This window comes from Mus musculus, chromosome 1 (genome assembly GCF_000001635.26).
Source record: "Mus musculus strain C57BL/6J chromosome 1, GRCm38.p6 C57BL/6J".
Classification (NCBI taxonomy): domain Eukaryota; kingdom Metazoa; phylum Chordata; class Mammalia; order Rodentia; family Muridae; genus Mus; species Mus musculus.
Window position 1 is genome coordinate 16,292,583 of NC_000067.6, and position 23,989 is coordinate 16,316,571.

Consider the following 23,989-nt stretch of genomic DNA (forward strand, 5'->3'; position numbering starts at 1 on the left):
GATCTTTTAAAAGAAGAAGGGAAGAAAAAAACTATACCAGGCTATCAAAATCTTTTCTAAGAAAAATAAACTAATCAAGATTGACCTCCTGGGGCTCTCAGAAGTTCACCAATTCCAAATGTTCACATACATTTCAAAAGGGAAGAAGGCAACAGTTTCCTTAGAGTCCAGTTGCTAATCACTCATCCTGATGTGCACAGGAGTTAGTGGCAACGATGTTTTACAAAAATACATTTAATTATTATTGAAAATGGATGCTAACTTATTTCGTTTCTTTAAGAAAAAATTCTAAGTTTGTCTTTCCCAGATACTAAGAATTCTGGGTTGATTTTATCCATCAACACTATAGTGATTTCTAGAATAACTTTTAAGAAAAGACTAGATATATTACTCTTAGCAACATTCTCCTTAGAAGAAGGAACTGATTACATTTATTTTAAATTTATTATTTTTAAAAACCCAACATCACAATTAGTAAGCCCGCAAAAACAAAGAGGACATTTCCTTTCTTTTTAAGCACACTAGGCGGTGACTACTTAAGATCTTTGATATTATTAAGAAAATGAAAAATGACAAAATACACTAGTTGTACAATTTCCTCTTGTTTTAAAGTGCTCTTCCTGCTTCTTCTAAATTGCACCCCAAAGCATAGTTTACTATAAAAGCCACTCAAGAAAATGACTAATAGTTAAGTACAGGTGAGGGAGGCCTTCATGCACGGTGCCACCACTGTCCACTGGTCTCTCCTGGTTTAACAGTCTGAGTTTAACTACTTCATGATGAATGAGACAGGGTGCAAATGACCTGAGAGTTTCAGCCCATAAAGCAGGCTTAGGGAAATAAAACCAGCAAATCTGGCCACCAGCCTTAGATTGGCCATCATGGGCAATGTAGTTTGGGTTTTAAAGTGTAATAGGATGTCATGAAATCTCAGTAATTTACAGTGAAGGGACCATTTACCCTACCCACTGCAAGGAGGATTACATAACAGAAGTGCATGTAACTCAAGCTGAAAGACAGCCAGCTGACTGCCAGAGGACCCCGGCCCTGGAGTTTTATGGAAAGTTTTTTGGGAAAATTAAGATGTGCTCACATTAAGCAAGAAAGATTCCAGTTGTTAACAGCAGTGGGTCTATTGTTCAAAAAGAAATAACTTCATGGGAATCACTATGAAAGTGGGGGATCTTTTTTGGCATTCTGCACATTAAATCTTCTAAAAAAAGACACAGGTATTAAAAAAAAATCCCACCTAATTTTACTACTACAACCTTTGTTAATTTTCTACAGTTCTCTGCTCCAGTAACTTGAAAGTCATTTCCTTAAGAAAACAGCTGACAGGCAGCCTGAGTGACTGATTGTATTGTGCCCTCACTTTGTTTTTCTCAGAGGCCTGGCTTTAAGAGGGTAGATGTTAGTGGAGATGACAGCAAGGGAGCTTCGCATACGATTTCACGACTTCACTTCTGTTCAAAGACAAGCTAATGTAACCTCACCATGGTGCCATCAAATTGACAAATGGACACCAAGCAGCCCTCTGCCTCCCCCTGAAACCCGAGAGCCCGAGGAATACAGTCTTCTCCCTAGGTATGGAGAAGGCTTCATGCTGCTAGGCTGTATAATGGGTTGATCTGATAATTCTTTGCATGTAATGAAATCTGATAATATGGCTGTGAAAAGCATCACAAAGGAGGAAGCAGGCTAATGAACTTATAAAACTACACTTAGGTCCTTTAAAGCCTGAGTAAACATAGAAAGGGACAGCCCGATGACGTTGAGATGTAGCAGTTCTCACATCAAAGATGCATGGTTTTTCCTTATGGACCCCAGCGCTAAGGAGCACCTCCTGCTCACACAAGCCAGTGTGTGCTGACCCTGCTGGTCCTGGCTGCTGACAGCAGAATTCGCTGACCTTTCATTCTATACCAAAGAATTCTGTTATTTTATTAAAGATTTCCCCGGAAGCTTTTCTTTTTAAAGTGGAGGAATTTAACAAATTTTAGCTACTATGCAGAGAGTTACCAATGTCATCTGGAGATATAAACGCGTCTAGGAAACAAAAATAAATATCGGAGCTTAAGAAAAATGAAATCTGCTTTGCAGTCATAGTATAACTTCTCATTCCAAGCACGGTGTTCAAAACAACCATTTTAAAAAGGAATTCACAGGACACCATGCTCTTTAGCCAAGGCTGCCCCCACACTGCCTGCTGGTTAAGAACGCTTCCAAAGAGACAGAAGAACCTCAGAAGCGGCTTTAAAGCATGTAAATGTGAGCGAGGTAGGATTTAGGCTTATATTTACTTTCCTGTTGTCACAAAAAAAAAAAAAAAAAAAAAAAAAAAAAAAAGCACGTATGAAAACACGGCATGAAAACACGGCATGCCAAACAGAATGGACCTCAACAGCTGTTGATGTGGTGACACAGAGAACCCCGAGGAGGCATCCTGCTGAATTAACGTTTTGGAAATGTTAAAAAGGAACTTCAAACAGACCTTGTTTAGCAGGCGGTCAAAGATTTCGCTCAGTAGGGATCATGTGAAGGCTAGCAGAGCAGTCACTCAGCCATGAATCAAGCTTGTCAATAGATGCCTATTTTCTCAACAGGTGACTCAAACAGGTACAGTCCAGCCCTCACATTTCTGTGTGTGGGGTCCTGCTTTATCCCTGTGAAGCAAGGCACAGAGTATGCAGGCCTGGGAAATGGCAGTTCATTGGTTTACCTACGTGCGAAAAATGTGTACTTTTGTTTTTTGTTAGTTAAAAACAAAAACAACAAGAACAAAAAACTAGCTGGGTCATATTTTAAATCTACTGATTTTCAAATGCAACCCGATCCTAAGGTGGAGTCTGGCGCGGAGTTCATGAAGAAATTAGACAAGTGCACAGACCCTCCAAGAGAACAATGGCTGGACCTCCAGAATTACAGATGCAGAACCTGAGGTGGATAGCGAGTTGGGTCATTTGCCAAAGGTTACATGGATACACGGTGTCTTTTCTTCTATTATTTTATCTTTTACAAAATCAGCATTAGGTTTCTTGTAGCAATGTGAAAGCATCCAAGAGTAGAAACCATTAAACTGAGCAAGCCCCACCCCCACTCCTCACCCCCCCCACCCCCTCACCCCCTCACTCTACTCCCCAGCTCCCTCAGCCCCCATCCCCGCCTCATTCTCTCTCCTCATTTGTTTTGTTCTTTTCTTTCTCTATCTTTAAACAGGCCACAGAGAAATAGAATTAATGGAAAATTCCTTCCATCTACCACCAAAAAATTACGGTGTGTGGGGAGGTCCAGTATCAAGCTTTGTTTTTAGCTTTAGCATTTAAGAGTTTAGTACAAATACAGACTACAAAAAGAATGAAGTGTCTCATTGTGACTGGCTCAGTTGGCGTTGTGAACCAGGCCACACAGGCTACTATTATGTCAGAAAATTACCAGGTAGCCATCAGATTAGCCTGGTCTGCTCTCTCTGTTGAAGGACTTTTCACTTGTTTTGGACCGCCTAAGCAGAGTTCAGAGAGAGTTCTCAGAGGCCAGTGCAGTCTCAGCAGCGCTCACCCTAGCAGCCATTCACTTACTGCTCTAGCAAGGCAAGCTTTGCAAGTTATCTAGGGGCTGGAAGCTGAGGATGGACAAGTCACCTTCTACTGGCAAGACGCTGCCTATGTAAGTACCTTGTTGAAAATGCTTTCTTCGTGATTCAGACGTAAAAACCAGAACAAAAAGTAAATTCCAGCCCCACAAGCACACACAACCCCCTGGAGGCCCAAGGTCATCTCTCCTTCTATTCTTCCACTAATCCCCGTTTACTAAAATTTACTTTTTAGAGACTTAGGTTTTCTTGTGGGACAAGGAGACAGGCACTGGAAAGGTTGACAGGACAGACTGGACTTCCATATATCAAAATTAAAAATGTGTTTATCCTTTGACCTGGCATTCCTACTTAGAGAAATTAGCCCTGGGGAGATAATTCAACAAGTAGGGAGTGATCTACATGCCACAGATGCTCCTGGAAGCTTTAGCTATAGTACTAAAAAGCCAGAAATCAAAGTAATAGGAAAATAAAGGTATACAGATATAGTGGTATGCATGCAGCTGCCCAAATCCGCAAAGCTTTATTTTCTATAAAGCCACAGTGATACCAGCATAGGAACCAAGCAAGCAACAGAGAGGCTGTGAACAGACTCATGCTTATTTACTCACTTGACTTTTTTTTAACAAAATGCAAGGAAATCCTTGCTTGAATAACTGAATACCTGTAGGGGGTACAAATCTCAGTCTTTTCGTCAGCTTCACATAAATTGAAGGCTATGGTAGACAGAGATGCACAAGCTAAAAATCCTCACAACATGGGATGAACAAAGATTTTCAAGAGAGATAAGTAATCATCATCAATAAAAGGATAACATAGATTACATTAAAATTAAAAACATCTGCTTATGAAAATATACCAGCAAGGAAAAGAATAAGGAAGCCACAAGTTATAACTGCCATTTAAAACACATACCCAAGACTATTCTCTAGGCACAACTTTATAAAAAGACAAGGAGTGTCACTTAAACAAAAACTGGAGTAGACTTTATAAAAAATAGATATAGATATAGATGATCAATAAACCCACATGAAATTTCATATGCAACAACAAATTTCATATGTAGCATGTATGGTTACTTAGAAACAACAAATTAAACCCCCACAATATAGCACTTTTAGGTATTCACCAGAGTTCCAAACTAAAAGATTGCTACCAAATGTTGCAAAGGATGTGTAGGTACGAAAACCTGCCTTCCTCCCTTGTGGGTTTGTCAAACAGTGTCATATGTAAATATATGTGTGTTCAGCCGTTTCACTCCTAGAGACTGATCCAAGGGAAATAAGACCATCTTGGAGCAGGGCTTGTGTAAGAATGTTTACAGCATTTGTATTCACAATAGTTGGAAACGAGAAATAGCTCATAGGAAAAGAGATGGGCAAGCAAGTGGAGTTTATAAAGCACAATACTCTTCCATAGCAGAGATAGACAAATGATGCTACACTCACTAGGGATGAACCCCCAAACACTCTGGCAAGTAATCACCTATACAGCACACATCCCATACAAGCTCATATATGTGAGTTTCTGTTACTGCCAAAAACCATACTGGGTGGGAGATGGCACCCCAGTGGCTGCCTTTGAAGGTGGTGCCCGAGGGAGCTGAGGGGCTGCCTAGTGCCGTGCTAGTGCTTTTCATCCTTTACACCCTCACAGCAGGTGCGCAGACCTCTGTCAACTGGCACATCTCATGGGAACCATAAGCAAATATTGAACTGAAGTTAAGGACCCATGTGCTGAATTCCTGTGGTTGGCATAGAGCACACAGATGTCTGCCTGCCAGGCATCAGGGTCAGTTGGAGATTAGTGGAGAATAGCTTAGACAGGGACATGTAATGAGCACATATAACCAAGTCCTGTCTGTGGGCAGGTGTGACATTATCAGAGAAAACCCTTTCCATTTCTCTGTAAATGGTTATTGACATCTGTATGTACTGGAATTTAATATCTGTACCACACATTTTGGGACACAACTAAATAGCATTGAATAAAACTGAGTATTAAGGTGGTGGTGGTGGGGCAGATGTGTCTCTGGGATGGAATAGACATTTCCCAGTCAACAGCATCTCCCTCCTCACTCCCTGTCCTGCCCTAGTCCACATTTGTGATTGTAGACTGTAAGCACGGATAATGTTTTCCCAAACTGATATTTTCACTTCTGTCACTGGTAATTCCGTATAAAACACAGAACATTAGAATTTATTCATCTGCCCTTGGCAAATGTCAAAGGCTATCATAAAATTAGTTAAATCTTGCTAGTTGATTGAGTGCCAAAGTTTTCCATATTTGTCAATCAAAATAAAAGTGCAACAGTTCTATACTCTATCAAAAACAAAAACAAAAACAAAAAACAAAAACCCTAAGACATAGCTCATAGTGAGGTTTTAAGAATTAGCTAGAATAATAATAAAATCTAAGGCATGTGAACTGTAACTAGATACATTAAAATTACTACAGTGTGACACAAGTCTGGTTAACAAACAGCATTAACAGTTTCACTGATAACTAACTTACACACCTGCAGAGGAATGTGACAGTCTATGATGTTGAGCTGAGGTAGAGAAGCAGGGATCACAGATATTTCAAAGCTTTCAGGCCATGTGCAACCAGAACACAGACTCAGAGTTCATCGGAGGTTCAGATTTAAAACCTACCCCATGGGTCTAAGAGCTGGCTCAATGTTGCTCTTGCAAAAGACCCAGGTTTGAGTTCGAGTACGCACATGGCAGTTCACAACCATCTGTAATTTCAGTCCCAGGGTACCCAATGAACTGCTCTGCTCTCCATGGGCATTAGGCATACATGTGGCTATGCAGGCAAAATACCCATATACAAAAAAAATCATAAAATAAATGTAAAAAGATTAATTATACCTTGATACATTTTGTCTAAGTTAAGTCTAAGTAATTAAAGGATTTCATATTGATGAATTATAACAAATATAGATTAATATTCAATTGTTGGCAACTTATGATTGGGAAAGGCCATCTTCATTAAGAAAGATGATGCAAAGGTGGTAATTACAGTTGAGAAGCGTACTGTATAAGCCACTAGCTATGCACTAGTCCTTAATGCCCATGACTTGGTTAGTACTTGTATCCACTAGCTATGCACTACCCCTAATGACTACAACAGGATTGTTACTTGCATCCACAAACATCTTCTTAAGTTGTTTTACTTTGCTTTCAAGACTGTGTCACACGGAGGCCAGGCTGGTTTTGAACTTGTTACAAGAGCCAAGGGTCCTCTAGAATTCCTGAACTTCCTGCCTCTGTCTCCTAAGTACTGGGATTACAAGCATATGCAACCACAGTCAGAGGCTGCTTAAGTTTTCAAGTATTGAGTGTACAAGTATAAACAGATTAGCAATAAGTGTGTTATATCAAACATTACAAAAATCATGAGTATTCTCCCCGATACTTCTATAATTCCCAGACCACTCAATTTTATAATAGAACAGCAAAGCAGAACACTTGCGTATTTATCATCAAAATTACATGACCAATTTAAAAAAAAGTAAAGTAAGAACTTTTTTCACAAGTAAATAAACCATTCTGCTTGCTTTATCAAACTATAAAAGGTATTTTTTCAAATATCTAAAACCTGGTTCACTAAACATAGGGAACAGTAATGATACCAATATACTTACCATAAATGGCAATACAACATATTGATTCATCAAGGACTAAAGAAAGACACACTGTGTTTATAAATCTGCCATTTGGAAATCATGTCAGCTTCAGTTAACCTTCTAGTGATCTACATTAAAGAGACCTTCAGCTGAGCTACCCAGCCACAGACTGTCCTGTTTCTGGGGAAATTAGGCAAATATTAGTGCCATGTTGTCACCTACAGTTCATCTACAGTTCATCCAGGTAACATATAATTGTGCACACATACATATGTGTATGTGTGTATGAACAAATATAATCAAAGGAAAAGAAGGCAACAACTTGAGGGTATTGGGGGCGTGAAACTGGGTTTCTTGAGAGAGTAAGTGGGAGGGAAGAAAAGCAAGGGAGAAGAATATAATTCTATTAATTTAAAACATCTATAAAAGTTTAAAAAAAAAGAAATATGCCCAAAGCAAGTCAGCTTGCTAAATATAAGATCAAAGAATCAAGTCTTAGCCTCCATGGTTTCCAGTGATCCCATAAAATCTAATCCTGTACCTGGTAAGGGAGTGTGACAGTTAATTTTTGTGTCAACTTGGCTAGGCTCTGGTGGCCAGCCTGCTCAGCCAGAGGCTGGTCTAGATGTTCCTGTGAAAGCACCCTGTAGCTGTGATTAGCATTTCCAATTAGCTAGTCCAATCAGCATCCATAAAGGCAGGCCTTCCTTACAGCACACAGCCTCTCAGAGGGAAAGCTGAGGATTCTTGGAAAGGAAGGATTAAGCCTATGGCACACTAAAGCTAGACTCACCCTGAAGACTTAATCCTCAAGACCACAGCATCCATTCGACCTGCTTCCAGACACCAGCCTACTTTATAGACTCTGGCCTCATCAGAATCATGTGAACCAATTTTAAAAAATCAACCTCTCTCCTTTAAAGAAACAGGTTTTTGTTGATACAAATAAAGATGTGAAGACATCAAAATGTAATTAACAGTGCAGCACATGAAACTGGTTGATATACAAAAAGAACCAAAACTCCCAGGACAAAACCTTGGCTATCACATAGCACAAAAGGAATCAACAGAAGACAAAGAGCCAAAGGTCATAAGGAGAGAAGCAATCTTAAGTGGAAGTTGAAGAGGGGCCTTGTATGTGGAAGCTTGTAGAACGTCGGAGATTGTGGCCAAAAGAGTTACAATGGTGGTGGTGGGGAAAATCACACAGTCCCATCTTGCAGTAAGTAAGAAGGAAGAGGGGCATGAGTTTGGCAGCTGAGGAAGAGGGAATTGTACTAGAGTTCTAGGCAGAGGCAGGGACAGCAAAGTTGGGATAAAGGAAAAGGAGCCACTGAAGAAGATAATGGGAGATTTCTGGGAAACCAAATCCCAACAGTAAAAAGATTTTCCCAGGAGATGGGCTTTGAGCATGGGGCAGAGAATAGCTTCAATTAGAAAGAAAACACCTTTATCTAGACAGAAAAAGACTTTTTTTGAACTGTGTGCAAACAGAGCTCCTTGTCTTTATCTTAGTAATTCTGCATTTTTCTCAGGGAATTCAGAGGGAGCCAATACTGACTCTCATTATACTGTGTCCTGTGTACATGTGGTGTGTGTGTGTTAAAAAATGTTATTAAAGATAAAAACATGAACTCCATTCTCTGTCAGCCCACAACTCAGGTAGTATGAAGGATGTTTAGTTGCTAAATAGAACATTTTAGCTATTTGTATTTCTTCAGTTAAATATTCATATTAGGCAATAGTATATAATATACAATCTTTAGATACAAAAATATGATTGTTTCTGCCGGAAATAATAAAAAATTGTATAGCCATCTATTTTTAAAAACTTGCATAAAATTTAAACAGCAGCACTAAAATGATGAGTTTTTTTTTTTAAAGGTGGTTTGTTTTATTTTTCATTTGTTTGTTTGTTTGTTGGAATGAGGGTTCTTTGTATAGACTTGGCTGTGCTGGAACTCCATCTGTAGATCAAGCTGGCCTTGAACTCACACAGCCTGCCTCTGCCTCCCAAGGGCTGGGATTAAAGGCGTGTACCATCACTGCCTAACTAAAATGAGTTTTTAAATACATAGTCTGCTTGTGTTTTCAACGTTAGCAACAAGAGAAAAGTACTATACAGCTATTGAAAGGTAACGCAGTCTAACTGTAGCACATGCAAATGTTTCTATGAACTTGAGCTCAGGCTTGGGGTTAATCTGTAAGTTTCTGCTTTTGTTTTTCTTCCCTGTGACTATTAAAGCAATGATAAAAACACTACGTGATTTTTTCATAACGTTTGAGGTAATTTACAAGTTTTCTCCCATTCTAATAATAAGGAGATGAGTGGGTGGAAAGGGAATTTTTAGGTTCCAATGAAGCAGTCACTAAACGAACAGGACAACTTTACTTAGTCCACAACTGTTTTATTGTAACAGCAATCTTCAAAAGCAAAACAAAGGATCCCAGTATGATTGGACTTTAAAACATAAATAACCAATTTACTGCACCACTAATGATACACAATAGACGTCTTTGCAGGACCCACTCAGGCAGATGTCAGCTGCCATATACTTCAAAGGAACAAAGCTGGTAATAAGGAAATGCTTCTTTTGTGCAAACTTTCCTTCTTAAAAATTGCCAAAAGTCTCTTAGTGAGATGGATACCAAATAAGAGTCCTGAATCCTCATTAAAGTTTTATTTACTAAAACAAAGAACACAGTATTCTAGGTATCCAAATTGCATCTTAAGTAATATTATGCTTTTAAATGAAATTACAAAGAAAATGACTATTAGTGGCAAAGTATGATCTATTTCAGAATCGTGTATTTATACTCAATGTCTTAAAATTTTAAAAGTCAATTGAATTTTTATCATGCCTCATGCTCCTAGCAGTCTCCAGATGCCTTTTAGACAAACTCTCTGTACATCCTCTATAGAGTGTGTAAACCAAATGATTCTTAAACTTCAAACTTTAAAGGTAAAGGCTTAGGTCCACCCTCCCTGAGCAGTCTACAGTGAGGTTCCATGTTCCTTAAGGAAGAATTGTAGACTTCTCTTTGCTTTTATTTGATTCACAAGTTTTAGCTTTCCTTGGAGGTGTGGGTGGGGCATATAAAGATTAATAAGTATTTCTGAAACTCTATTTAATGAAATTATTGTTCCTTGACCAAGACCATATGTCATTACTGTTTGGCCCACAAATGCCACCAGAAATATAAATGTAAACTAAGATATTTCCAGTTATTTGTTGTTTGTCTCTAGGATTAACTAATGATGGGAAAGTACCTATTATCCCACAAAGGAACAAGACGGAAGCTTCTTGTTCTGCTGGCCACTGATGGGATGTCTAAAAGGAAGACTCTGGAGACCAGCCTTGAGTCTTCTCCAGTGGGGTTCAAAGATAACCTAAATTAACTAACTTGTAAATATTTTTCTTCAAATTGGAAACTTTATGGTTCGTGCTTCAGAGGTAGAATGCTGTGTTTAAGATCAAACATTGTAAACCGAAGAAAATCTGTAACACAAATGAACTGTCTTGACCTATGACAAAGAGAGACTTCAGACCCATATACATACATATCCTCACAGTGTACACGCAAGGAATTTAATAAAAAGTTATTGCATGACTTAGCTTTTGTGTTATCTTTTACTCTGGATTATTCTTACTTGAGTAGTTACTGAAGTAGAAAAAAAACCTGCTACAATGTAATCTTTTAAAAGGAAACAACAGAAACGATTAATCTCCCAGTTAGCAGCAAGAGCTGCAACAATACAGTTTGAGGTGTTAAGCAACTACCTTGAAGAAGAAGTTTGGGGACTGATGAGATGGCTTAGCGGTTAAGAGCACTGACTGCTCTTCTGGAGGTCCTGAGTTCAAATCCCAGCAACCACATGGTGGCTCACAACCACCTGTAATGAGATCTGAAGACAGCTACAGTGTACTTACATATAATAAATAAATAAAATCTTTTTTTAAAGAGGAGAAGCTTAACTGTAGGCAGACACAGGCACATCATAGTGAAGTCTACAGGATGCATCACTTGGCATGAAATACTATGGCACCTGAAGGTGCTTTATAATGCAGCATTGCTGAGCAGATCCTTACTCCTCTATTGAGCGATCAAATTTTAAATCCTCCAAGTCAGTGAGCAAGGCTCAATACCTGGAAGACACAGAAGCCTCTGTTGTGAGTTCTACTAGCTACATAGATGGAGGAGCCTAAAATGAAAAAAAAATTAATGAAATAGGGCTTCTTTTCATAAAACTGATCTAAATGATGGCCAACAATTTTAAAATTACTCAATCACAGAACATCGAAACATACTGCCTCTTGTTTGAAAAGCAATAAGTGTTCCTAATTTTTTTCCTTGCACAGAGGCATACCGAACAACCAGTAATTGAATGATGTATAATGACTACCTGCTTTTTAAATTAAAATGTTAAGCTGAAACAATTCAAGTATTGAGCCTGTACTTGGAGGTAGAAACTGATAGAATGTGCTGGCTCAACTTGAGCTGTCTCCCTTGAAGTGTTCTGTAGGATGCTGCCTGCAGGGAAGGTGTCACCAACTCAGCAACACAGTCTACACCAGAACAAAAGCATAGCCTGCTGCCCTTCAGAGACAGCAAGAGACAGAAGGACAATGCAGAGGACATGTGCAGAGAAAGGACAGGAAAGGGCTAGTGATGTTAACATGAACATAAGAGTATTGTTTGCCCACTTCTACAACCTCTGACTAGGACATTTTAAAAGCTCCAGTTTGTACTGGCTGTTTCTTTTTGAAAGCATATTCTCAGATCCATGAAACTGGTAAAGCTTACAAAAACTTTTTATATTCATAAAAGCCCAGGTGGGCTGGCAGCTGACAGAACTAGGTTAGAAATGACTTCTGAGAGCCACCCTGTCACTGCTATGAGACTCACTGTCCTAGTTAAAGTGGGGTCTTCCATAGCACCTTCTTAGGACCTTGGAACAAACACGTCGATGATGGTAATTTTCAGTATTCCCGGTAAAATCAATGTTTAGAGCAAAGTATGATGTTTTAGAATTGTGTGCTTTCATTTGATGTCTTAGAACTCAGCTGTAAGTGGTTTGCGTGTTTCGCCCCTGTGGACCCCTGATACCTTCCTGGTGACGCGGATTTCCCCACGTGCACACACATGCTGGCACTCTTCTCCTTCCACATGACAGGATCCAGGGCAGCTTGGACTCCCTAGTCCCAATGGCTAGTGTGTTACAAAGTGGTGGCCATAAAGACTCAAAGTCAGGGTGCTTCTGTCTCTCCTGCAGCTTACTTTTGCCACCTAGTGGGGGAGGCCGTTCCAGGGTCAGGTTGTGTGTTCTGTGTGAGATTGACTTTAGATAAGAAAACGATTAAACACTTTTCTTTTAAAAAAAAATAATACCTTAAATTGCCCGGTCCCGACTCTACTGGAAAACAACAACAACAACACACACACAAGAAAAAACAAAAACAAAAAACAATTAAAACAAAAACTACTTTTCACTACAACAATTAGCCTAGAAAATTCTGGGCATTTTGTTGTTGCTGTTACTTGTAATTTTTGAGGAAACATTATCCTTTCCTTGTTTCTATTCTCTCTTTCCTTAGCTAGTAGGCCTTACAAGCTGAGGGTCTAGCTTACTCCCATCTCGTTCTGAAGGCAGAAGTGCAGATCTACACCGTTATCTGTAGTTTTCAGAGATCGCGCAAGGCAAGTCTTCAGTTATTTACCGAGTATCCCCACATTTCATGTGTCAGAAATTGATGTCACCATTCAAAATAAACAAAGTAGCCATGTCATACCACACTAGTATACCAGCTGTACTGGCTGGTTTTGTGTGTCAACTTGACACAAGCTGGAGTTGTCACAGAGAAAGGAGCTTCAGTTGGGGATGCGCCTCCATGAGATCCAACTGTAAGGCATTTTCTCAATTAGTGATCAAGGGGAAAGGCCCCTTGTGGGTGGGACCATCCCTGCGCTGGTAGTCTTTGGGTTCTATAAAAGAGCAGGCTGAGCAAGCAGGGGGAAGCAAGTCAGTAAGGAACATCCCTTCATGGCCTCTGCATCAGCTCCTGCTTCCTGACCTGCTTGAGTTCCAGTCCTGCATCCTTTAGATAAGCTTGACAGTCTGTACCCAATAAAGCCACCTAGGATTTTGTCAAGTTTGTACTAAAAGTGTCAATTTGGGGAAGCGTGCCAACTGAAGAGTAAGGTATTTTCTAATCTGTGGAGATCAAACGCCCGCCATTTGTTTAGAGATTTAATTCCACTCAGCAATGGCTTTGTTTCCCACAGACAAGTCCTGGGCCTCCTTGCTTATTGATTCCCATGTGCTGCTGTGTGCTTCTGAGGTCTTACATATCAGTGTGTGGCTTCATCCAGCCTTTACCATCATAGGATTCACCGGTCCAGATAGGAGCATCTTTCTAATACAGGATCCTGTCGACTGCAATCAAGAGAAATCTGTTTCTACTTATGTAGATCAGAAGCTTTCTTTCTCTCTCCTTCCTCATTTTCTCTATCTCTGCCATATCACACTGGCTATAATCATAAATATAAGGTTGTAGAATAAGTCCTGCCTTGTTCTTACTGTTATGAGGAAAGCATTCAGTTTTCCCCTAGGAAGACAACAGTGCCTAGAGGGTTTTTGGTAGATGTTCTTTATCAAGTTAAAGGAATTCTTTCACATTCTGAGATATTCAGTTCTTTCAAAACTAAAGAATGTTTAGTCATTAACAAGGAAGGAATGTTAGGCTCAGTCACAGCCACCAAGGCAATTAGCATCCATTGGGGAGGGACTAGGAGGAAGCCTTTCTCCTCTGTATGTCTGCCAGCCCAAGCTATGGCCACCATAGTAGCTTCTCCCTTGCTCCTATATGAAGACTGTCTGCCCCAAAGAACAAACTGCGTGCCGTTCAGTGCTGCTTTCTACATGCAGCGACTTCATCTCAAACAGCACATGGCCCAGGAGCTCCCAGCGAACTTGGTCTCTGACCCTACACAATTTTGTTTTAATTTCCATGCTCTACCTTGTCTTATAATGTTCCCACACATGGCTTTTAATATGTCTTCCAATATCTGCTCTGTCAACTCCTAGAAGAAGCATTATTAAATGGGTGAATTCTTCTACCCCTTACCAAACTGGAGTCCATATACCTCCAACACTTATGTATTTTAAACAGTTTGTGAGTTGCTTTGAAGTTGGTTCCAATGATTTTCTGTATGTACTTTGCTGTTTCTCCATGTTTTTTTTTTTAAAGAAACTTTTCAGAGTAATTTTAGGTTCATAATAAAATTGAGCAGAGTTTCCACATAACCCATGTTTATCTTTATAATTAGTTTGGAGTTTTTTTTTTTTTTTTTACAAAATTGGAAATATTTCATAGCATTTAGAAAAGTAGTGTATATACAACTGGTGTCTAAAGGTTCACAATTGCTAAATGAACAAAGTAAAACATTATCAACGTCACTTTGGAATGTTTTCCCATGAGAATTTAACTCTTGAATTGATCTTTGAAATCACAATTGATCTTAAAAATAATTAGCATGGCATAAAAAAAATCAACCAATAAAACTGGATATTAAGGGCTGGAGAGATGGCTCAGTGGTTAAGAGCACTGACAGCTCTTTCAGAGGTCCTGAGTTCAATTCCCAGCAACCACGTGGTGATTCATAACCATCTGTAATGGGATCTGGCACCCTCTTTTGGCGTGCAGGCATACATGAAGGCAGAATACTGTATACATGATAAACAAATAAATCTTTAAAAAAAAGTTGAGAGTGAGTCCTTTTGCTTGCTCAGTGTTGGAGACTAAACACGGTGCCTCATGCATGCTAAGCACACCCTGTTCCACTGAGCACAGATGCTACCGTTTGATCTCATGTTGGTCGAGCGATGACCCTGCTTACCAAACAGAAGCAATATGACCTAGGTTTGCTGGTGACATACTCCTGTCTTATCTACAAAGAATAATAGATGGCATCTTTCATTGCCACCTTGTGCTTATAATTTAATTTACCTATGTTAAATATTTGGGGACTTAAATGGTATAAAGTAGTTTCCATCGGAGGATGCAAAAGAAGTTCCAATGAACTAAAGATTATTTTAAAATGTGTGATTTGAAAAGGCAATGCTTGCCAGCACATAAAGAGAGCCAGCCAAATAGCAATCAGCCGTGGAAGTACAGTACTCAGATTCTGAAATATAAGCAGTATAAGTATATATAAGTATATATATATATATATATACAGTATATATAAGGTTTGTTCAAAGAGGAATTTTGGACAAGGACAAAGAGGCATGACTTAATTGGAGGTGTATTTCAAAGGGAGAGAAGGTTTCTGGTTTTCAACTTTAAAACAGTGGACTAAATCATGCACACTGCATAATCCAATTTTACTAGGAAAGCAAAATTAGGTTGTAAATGTGACCTCCAGTGAGCAGTAATGCTCTCAAATCTTTGGCAGAGGGAACTATATTCCGTTGATTGTGTCTTTTAAAAAGACTATACAGTTCTCTACTCTAGATTTCACATCCTTTTAGCCAATTATACATACATGGCATTTATTGGTTTAATAATATACCAATGTGAACTGTTCACAAAGGTTTTTTAAAAAAATCTTTGAATAACATCTTACATGCAGATAGAAATGGTTAAGAACCCTAAGTTCTTACTCATTTTTTTTTAATTAGAGGGGACATTAATAATTAGAATACTTAACTAGAATTAAGGAATTACAGGTATGGGGTGTTATGCAGCTCCAAAATTGGCCAAACGTATTCGGAACTCTAGGGAACGTCCGCTGGTCTGAAATTGTGAGTGCAAATCACCTTTGTAGACATAAGCTGTGGGAAAGATGAAGCCACAGCTCCTGGAGCTACATAAGACAGCTACACTCAGTCTTTTTCATAGTGGAGTTGAGAAAATAAGTTTTTATACATAAATTATTATCTATTTTGCTGATAAAAACTGGTGTTTTATTTCATTTTTCTTTCTCATCCCAGGGGAAGGGGTAGTGGGAGAAGAAAGCAATGAGCAGGTTCATGGATTCTGACTATAGTCCAAAATAATTTTACAGCTCAAATTTATAAGTCACTCATGTGCACAATACCACTGGATGTATATAACCTCTTAGAGATGTAGCCATGCTGTATCATGCAGAAGGGAAATTATGAGTCAGTTATAGAGTGCAGAATATTTTCTCTTCCCAAACTTTCCCTACAGCTCGCTGTTGCTTCTAGAAACTGCTTAAGCATCTGAAATAAAAGGTCACTATAGAAACAACTGAATAGCTTGTATTACTTACAAAGAAGTCCAGCTATGAAGCATTTCTAAATGGAATTTCAGCAAGGAGACAGAAGTAACCTTTGCTACAGGCAAACTCTCTTTCATTGCTCTGATGAATACTGATGAAGACAGAGTTGTTTATTATTTCTTTAGAGGGATAAAATTAGTTTCCTCTGTGAGTAAATAAATCCAGAGTCCACAGTCAAGTCTACTGTGCTAGCTATCACACAGGTAGTATTCCCAGGGCACTGGCTCACACTCCAAGAATGAGCTCTGGCCACGTTTAACATAACAGAACAGCTGACACAAGACTCAAAAGCTAAATGCTTTTTTAAAGTTTTTTTTTTTTTTTTTTTAAAGTCTATGGTTGAACCCGCTTTTCTACAAAGGGGTAGGAAATCAATACAGAAGGTTCTACAGGATGCAAGACCTCTTAGGCCTCTTAGAATTCCTTATCTCTGCCTTGGGGTAGGGAAGTGGTCAAAGGCAAGACCAACATAAACAGCACTAGGTCTGTCCCCATAAATATATTTATGAGCACGAAGCTTGAATTCCACATAATTTTCACATCATGAAATTTTATTTCCAGCCACTTTAAAGTGTTAAAGACATTTGTAATTTGGGTAGCAGAATGAACTTGGCCATGGGTCATGTATACTGATTCCTGATCTAGTACACCAACATGTAATAACTATATTGAAAAGTAGTTTCTGGTGATGCATCCTGAAGTGAGATAGTTTTAAAGCTATGGACTTCCTTAACTGTTATATTTGTATAAAATCAAAATTTCATATATTAAACATCAACAAAAGAAATTTTATTTCTACAATGAGATACATATTGGATGGAGAAAATATTCTGAAATGTAAGAATCAAAAATATTGAAGCATTTTTTCAAAATAAACCATATACTCACTTGTCTTTTAAATGCATCTCCATTCATGTCCCAGTTCATTAAAAACTAAGAAATACTCAAGTTAATTATTTTCCAAAGTCTTTGCTCTGGTAGCTCCAGAACCTGACAGGGACAGTGACAACAAGCATGGCCTCCCCATGACATGTAGCACTGACTGATCAATACAGACCTGCCAAAGGGGCCAAAGGTTAATGCTTATTCTCTGCTAGTGACATCATGAATGCAGAACCTGTCGAGGCTCCCTCTGATGATCACTGGGATCTCGTATGCTGCAATGCCACTGAACTATATTTTATATTGATAAAGAGTTGTATTTGTCTTAATCAACTGTTGCTGAAGTGTAGGATGCTTGGCATCATTAAGATTCTAGGAACACAGTCTTAAGTCATACTGCCCAGTGTCCCATTGGGCAGAGGCTAGAACTAAGACATGGCCCCAGTATTTAAACCAAGTAATTCAGACACCAAGAAAGACAAATGCATATGAATGATAGGCAAAACAAACAAAACAAAACAAAAAAACAAAACAAAAAAAACCAAAAAACAAAAAACAAAACAAAAAACCCAAAACCTAAAGTCTGTAAATAGCCCAGGAGAGCCACTAAAAGGCATGTAATCCCTGAGTAGAGTTACTTCAACATGTGGAATTATTATAATCTTTACATTAAAAAAGTCTATCTAGAGTCATCAGAAAAGAATGCTTATAGGTTGAACACTCTCATATCCATTTTATTTTAGATATTCTGCAAAACCAAGCTCCCCTAGTTTTCTTAGGAATCCAATTTACTTCCTTCCTATAAACATGAACTGAATGCCTCCAAAATGCCTAGGAACAAGAAAAAAACCTCAAGAAGATAACCATGAGAGAGAAAACGGGAAATGGTTTGGTGAGTGAGCCCACGGGCTAATGTAAAAATTACAGAAGAGTGTCAGATAGATGGGTCAGGGGTACTCCTTACTCTGGTGGAGGACGTTGGTTGGTTTCCAGCACCCACAGGGTAGTTTACAAGCATTCATTAACTCCAGTTCCAGGTCATTTGATGTCTTTTTTGACTTCCACAGGCATGATGCACATTGGGGGCAAACACACATACACAGAAAATAAAAGATGGAAAAGAAATTAAAACACAAATTTGGCTTAAAAAAGACAGAAGATTCTTACTTATACTCACAAGTTTGAGGATAGCCCGGAATAATGGCTTGGTTGGATGTGATGAATATAACAAAATTTAAATTAAAGTTCCTCTATGAGCCAGGACAGAACGGGCCAGACAGAAGGAAAAGCCCAGGGAAGACACAAAGGCAAGAACACAGATCCCCGTAAGTGTGAAGGATGAATGTGAAGACAGACAGGGACTCACCCCTGTGTTCTTGGGTTTCAGCCTATGCGTCTGTACTCTCAGACACAGAAGTGACTATTGAAACAGAATGGTCTGTGAAACGTGGCCATGTGAAACTTGGGACAGGTAAAAAAAAATCCAACCATAGCTCAGGTGTGAAAGGAGGCCTTGATCTCAACAATCTTCAACGCTGGTTACATGGTAAGTGGCATTCTGATTTACTGGGGTGCTGATTATCCTTCACAAGTCAATCTGTTGTCACATAGGAGACACAGCATTACACATCTGTCCAGGTGTCTGCAGAGAGGTTGAATGAGGAGGGAAGACACACCCTGAATGTGGGAGGTACTATCTTGCTGGGGGCAGGGGAGCTATGCTGGTGTTGGCCTCTCTGCTCCCTGACCATGGATACAAATGACCAGATATCTTACACTCACTCCTGTTGCCACAGCTGCAGCCACCTCAAGAGACTGCTCCCTCAGACCCTGAGCCTCCATTCTTAAGCTGTTTTTGTCAGATTTTAGCACAGCAAAGTGAGAAGTAACTAATACATGGGGTTAAAAACACACTGCTGAAAATTTAATTACTTATAAAACTATGGCTACTAGAAATGTACTAGAAATCTGTCCCCTGAGGTTTGTCATGGTGGCTAAGTACCCAACAGTGGGGTCATCATTTTTCAGGCAGTCACTAGTTTTAAAATGGGGAAAGGGACAACTCAGCATTAGAAGTTATGAGGGAAGATGGCTTGAGAAGTTTGCAGTACAGATGTATCTGCTCAGGACACAACCCATATGTCTCTCTATGTCCATGTTGCTGGGACCCAGAGACCCAACTTTCCCAAGCTCTGAGTGAAGTGGAGGGTGGGAATAACTAGAGCCCTTGCTAACATCAATCACCAAGCCAAGAGTCCACCCTTCTAGGAACCACTTGTCTGTGAGAGAATGTGGCTGCTTATGCCTAGCCCAGCTTGAGCCACGTTTCCTGCCCATCACATTCACAGGCATCCTAGATGGTACTCTCAGATGGCTGTGCCCTCGGAGCTTCGGAGTAAAGGCATTACTCTTCAGACTTTCAGCAGTATCAGCATTCTGTGTGCATCATCACAGGGTGCATCATTGCTGGAAGGAAGGCTTCTCTTTCTGTTATTTTTAAAATATCATATGACTATAAGACTTCATGGTTTAATTACTCAGGCCAATGGAATTAATGTCTGAGCAGAACTTAATGCACAATGGAAGCCAGATGTGCTGGCATACAACCTATAATCCCAGAATTTAGGAGACTGAGACAGGAGGATTGCCAATTTGAGGCCAGCCTAGGTTGCATGGTGAGACAGCTGCCATCAAATCCCCAACTGATTTGCAAAAATGCTACACTTCCTGATTGTACTCTCAGTTACAGTGAGTCCTGGCCAAACCGTCCACAAACACAGGGTAGGGTGCTTACTGAAGATGTGTAGTTCACAAATGGCTTGAAGTGAAAAGTCACCTCCAAGAAAAAAGAAAAGAAACCACAATTAAATACTGTGTGGTGTCCTGCAGCATGGCCTCACTTATCTGGATTCACACTCAGAGAGCCACTACAGTAGAGGAAACGCAGATGCAGCTGCTGCAGCAGGTTTACACTCCTCAAAGCAGAAAACAGAAGAAAGTATGGAGAGCCTACACAGAGCAGAGCTCATGGCAGGCAACGCTACACAGTATCTCATCCTGCTTTCCTTTTCTTTTCCCTCGGAGGTAACTTTTCACTTCGTCATCTGAGAACTACACATCTTCAGTAAGAACCCTCAGTCCTGATCACCAGAAGTAAAAGTGTATTCACCACTAATATACATGTGCTACACTTCACTAGTTAGCTGATACCTGCTTAGCTGATTGTTTTACTGACCCATTCTTTAACAAGTAAATTCCCAAGCTAACCTGAAGGTAGATAGCAAAACTAGAAACTAGAAACTAAGCTGAATGATAGATGCTAATGTAGGACTACTTACACTATCTGTATGAAAGTAGTGAATCACATGCAATCTGAATGAACCAGGTCAACAGAAATTATGAAAAGAGAAGGCAGCTTCTACTGTAACTATATATGACAAGAAAAGATGACCATTTCCCCTAATGGTGATGAGGTTTAAGAAATGTACCAGCTATGGTGGTTTGAATAAGAATGGTCCCTATAGGCGCATATATTTGAGTGCTTAGTCATCAATGCAGGTCAATCCTTACTAAGAAGGATTAAGTGATATGGCCTTTCTGGGGTAGGTGTGGCCTTGGAGGCAGTGTGTCACAGGGGTGGGCTTTGAGGATTCAGAAGTCCAAGCCAGGCTCTCTCTCTTCCTCTGCCTGCAGATCAGGCTGTAGAACATTCAACTATTTTTCCAGCACCTTGTTTGCCTGCATGCTGCCATGCTCCCTGCTAGAATGGCCGCATATGTTGTACACAGAAGGCATGCAGCCTTCTCTAGTACATTTGCCCTGCCTGAAACTGTAAGCAAGCCTCAAGTGAAAGTATTCCCTTAAAAAAACAAACAATAGGACCCTCAGGGGCAGTATGTGCAGGTGAGCATGAGGAATGCAGAAGCAACACAGCTTCTGGGACAGGCCACTTTCTGGGCTCCAGACATCCTGCACCTTCCCCACCAGAGGAGAGGTGGCCTCCTGCAAGGGCTCTGACCACCAGAGCAGGTGAGGGAGCCATCTTGTGTCCTGGGTCCCTCAAAGACCAGTCTGCACAGGTGAGCTCATGGACTGTGGAGGGTGAGCGAGCTGACTGCGGAAGCGACACAGCTTCTGGGACAGAACGTGTTTTGGGCTCCAGACATCCAGGCACCTTCCCAGCAAGAGGAGAGGTAGCTGCCTGGGAGGGCTCTGACAGCCAGAGTAGACGAGGGAGCCATCTTGTGTCCTGGGTCCCTTGGAGACCAGTGTGTGCAGGTGAGCGCACAGACTGCAGAAGAAACACATCTTCTGGGACAGGCTCTGTTTTGGGCCTTCATCTTCAGCCAGGACACAGGTTTGAACACCAGACCACTGTGCACCTTCCCTGCAAGAGGAGAGCTTGCCTGCAGAGAGTACTCTGACAACTGAGACTCAGGAGAGAGCTAGACTTCCAGGACTGCTGACAGAGGCTAACAGAATCACAGGAGGAACAAGCTCCAACCAGAGACAACTATAAAAACTAACTCCAGAGATTACCAGATGGCAAAAGGCAAACATAAAATTCTCACTAACAGAAACAAAGACCGCTCACCATCATCAGAACCCAGCACTCCTACCTCAGCCAGTCCCGGATACCCCGACACACCCAGAAAGCAAGATTCGGGTTAAAAAATCATATCTCATGATGCTGGTAGAGGGCTTTAAGAAAGGCATTAATAACTCACTTAAAGAAATACAGGAGAACAGTGCTAAACAGGTAGAAGTCCTTAAAGAGGAAACCCAAAAATCCCTTAAAGAATTACAGAAAAATACAACAAAACAGGCGATGGAATTGAACAAAAACATCCAAGACCTAAAAAGGGAAGCAGAAACAATAAAGAAAACCCAAAGTGAGAAAACTCTGGAGATAGAAACCCTAGGAAAGAAATCAGGAACCATAGATGCGAGCATCATCAACAGAATACAAGAGATGGAAGAGAGAATCTCAGGTGCACAAGATTCCATAGAGAACAGGGGCACAACAATCAAAGAAAATGCAAAATGCAAAAAGATCCTAACTCAAAACATCCAGGAAATCCAGGACACAATGAGAAGACCAAACTAAAGATTTTCAACTTAAAGGGCCAGGAAATATCTTCAACAAAATTATAGAAGAAAACTTCCCTAACCTAAAGAAAGAGATGACCATGAACATACAAGAAGCCTACAGAAATCCAAATAGACTGGACCAGAAAAGAAATTCCTCCCGACACATAATAATCAGAACAACAAATGCACTAAATAAACAGAGAATATTAAAAGCAGTAAGGGAAAAAGTCAAGTAACATATTAAGGTAGAACTATTAGAATTACACCAGACTTCTCACTAGAGACTATGAAAGCCAGAAAATCCTGGACAGATGTTATACAGACACTAAGAGAACACAAATGCCAGCCCAGGCTACTATACCCAGCAAAACTCTCAATTACCATAGATGAAGAAACCAAAGTATTCCATGATAAAATCAAATTCACACAATATCTTTCCACGAATCCAGCCCGTCAAAGGATAATAAAGGGAAAACACCAACACAAGGATGGAAACTACACCCTAGAAAAAGCAAGAAAGTAATCCTTCAACAAACCTAAAAGAAGACAGCCACAAGAACAGAATCCCAACTTCAACAACAAAAATAACAGGAAGCAACAATTACTTTTCTTTAATTTCTCTTAACATCAATGGACTCAATTCCACAATAAAAAGACATAGACTAATAGACTGGCTACACAAACAGGACCCAACATTTTGCTGCTTACAGGAAACTGACCTCAGGAAAAAAGACAGACACTACCTCAGAATGAAAGGCTGGAAAACAATTTTCCAAGCAAATGGTCCCAATAAACAAGTGGGATTAGCCATTCTAATATCGAATAAAATCGACTTCCACCCCAAAGTTATCAAAAAAGACAAGGAGGGGCACTTCATACTCATGAAAGCTAAAATCTACTAAGATGAACTCTCAATTCTGAATATCTATGCTCCAAATGCAAGGGTAGCCACATTCATTAAAGAAACTTTAGCAAAGCTTAAGGCACATATTGCACCTCACACAATGATAGTGGGAGACTTCAACACCTAACTCTCACCAATGGACAGATCCTGGAAACAGAAACTAAACAGAGACACATAGACACTAACAGAAGCTATAAAACAAATGGATTTAATAGATATCTAGAGAAAATTTTATCCTAAAAAAAAAAAAAGGGATATACCTTCTTCTCAGCACCTCATGGTACCGCCTCTAAAACTGACCACATAATCAATCACAAAACAGGCCTCAGCAGATACAAAATTATTGAAATTGTCCCATGCATCCTATCAGATCACCACAGACTAAGGCTGATCTTCAATACCAGCATAAATAATAGAAAGCCAACATTCACGTGGAAACTGAACAACACTCTACTCAATGATTACTTAGTCAAGGATGAAATAAAGAAAGAAATAAAAGACTTTTTAAGAGTTTAATGAAAATGAAGCCACAACATACCCAAACTTATGGGACACAATGATGGCGGTCCTACGAGGAAAACTCATA

The 23,989-nt window shown here is 39.8% G+C and overlaps 1 protein-coding gene and 1 long non-coding RNA gene across 11 annotated transcripts in view; both read right to left on the minus strand.

Moving 5' to 3' along the window:
* Stau2 (staufen double-stranded RNA binding protein 2) overlaps positions 1-23,989 on the minus strand; it is a 291,530-nt gene that overhangs the window by 63,780 nt on the left and 203,761 nt on the right. The window lies entirely within an intron of this gene.
* Positions 4,176-22,152, minus strand: C130013N14Rik. Its single transcript, XR_003947751.1, has 2 exons — positions 18,373-22,152; positions 4,176-13,656 (listed from the first exon to the last, which is right to left on the minus strand). It is a non-coding gene; the product is annotated as an RIKEN cDNA C130013N14 gene (long non-coding RNA).